Genomic DNA, 1,139 nt, shown 5'->3' on the forward strand with positions numbered 1-1,139 from the left:
GAGGACGGCAGCCTCTCCTATTTTCCTTTTGTGTGCAGCTTTCCACCCAGCCCATCTCCAGGCTCTGAGGACCATCTTCTCTCAGCCTCCAACCCAAGGCCGCACTCGAGTATGGGCAGGAAGGGGTGCCCAGGTGCTTTAAAGGCCTTGTTTTCCCCTTGGTCCTGCCTGGAGGTTACTCTTTAAAGTCTTGCTGTGGGGTTTTGTTCTCAGCAAAGTGTGTTTGAGCCTTAAGAAAAGGCTGCCGTCTGTGGTGCTCGGCAGGCGCTCAGGGGACAAGCAGCCCCCTCTCGCCATCTTGTGTCCCCAGCCCCTGACTGGGGACATGATGGGGTGGGCGCTGTGGGTGCGGGAAGCCTGGTGTCACCTCCGCCGCATCAGCTGGTTTTGGACCCCTCGCCAACCTCTGATCCTTACGCCCAGCCTGGACCCCAGCCCCAACACTAATTCTTCCGCCACAGTCCCCGTACGGAGCCCGATGTGGGGCCTGGGGGGTGACGGCCTCCTCTGCCTTGGGATCCTCCGATGGCATTAATTTACGTCGCCTCCTCTCAAGGCATCTCTGGTTTCCTACTCCAGATCGCACATCCTTTCCTATCTGATGAAAAGAAAAATAAATAGAGGGGAAAAAAAGAGGACTTTGGGAAGTAACCTGAGGTAAAAGAGGAATTAGGCCTCTGGGGTGAGAACTGTAGCAGACGAGTCTTCCATGAGATGTTTTTCCCTGCAAGAGCTGCCTTTTGTTACGTGTTTCTAAAAATGTAAGGAGAGGTAGATTTCACAAATGCCTTTTTAATAACTTTTTAAAGGTTTCTAACTCTCCCTGGTGCTATTTTTTTAGAATAAGGATTTTTTTTGATGTTGAAAGTCTTTGCGGGTTTTTATACAATCTTTTACAAATAAAAGTGTATCGTTTTGAACAGGTTTCTTGTGCTTTTTGTAGCGGGAGCGTGGCAATTCCAAACTGGGCCTTTTCCACACAGTTTTGCTGCCCTTCGGGTGGGAAAGGAAAGGGGATTCCTGTCAACAGTTCACCATTTATGGCCTTTTAATTAAAAATCGCTATTTCTGTGTGTCCGGCCTGTCCGTATTGGACTGTGGCAGAAACTGGGGGTTACAGGGGGAGTTTTGAGCCGGGC

This window comes from Eurypyga helias, unplaced genomic scaffold (genome assembly GCF_000690775.1).
Source record: "Eurypyga helias isolate BGI_N326 unplaced genomic scaffold, ASM69077v1 scaffold26913, whole genome shotgun sequence".
Taxonomy (NCBI): Eukaryota; Metazoa; Chordata; class Aves; order Eurypygiformes; family Eurypygidae; genus Eurypyga; species Eurypyga helias.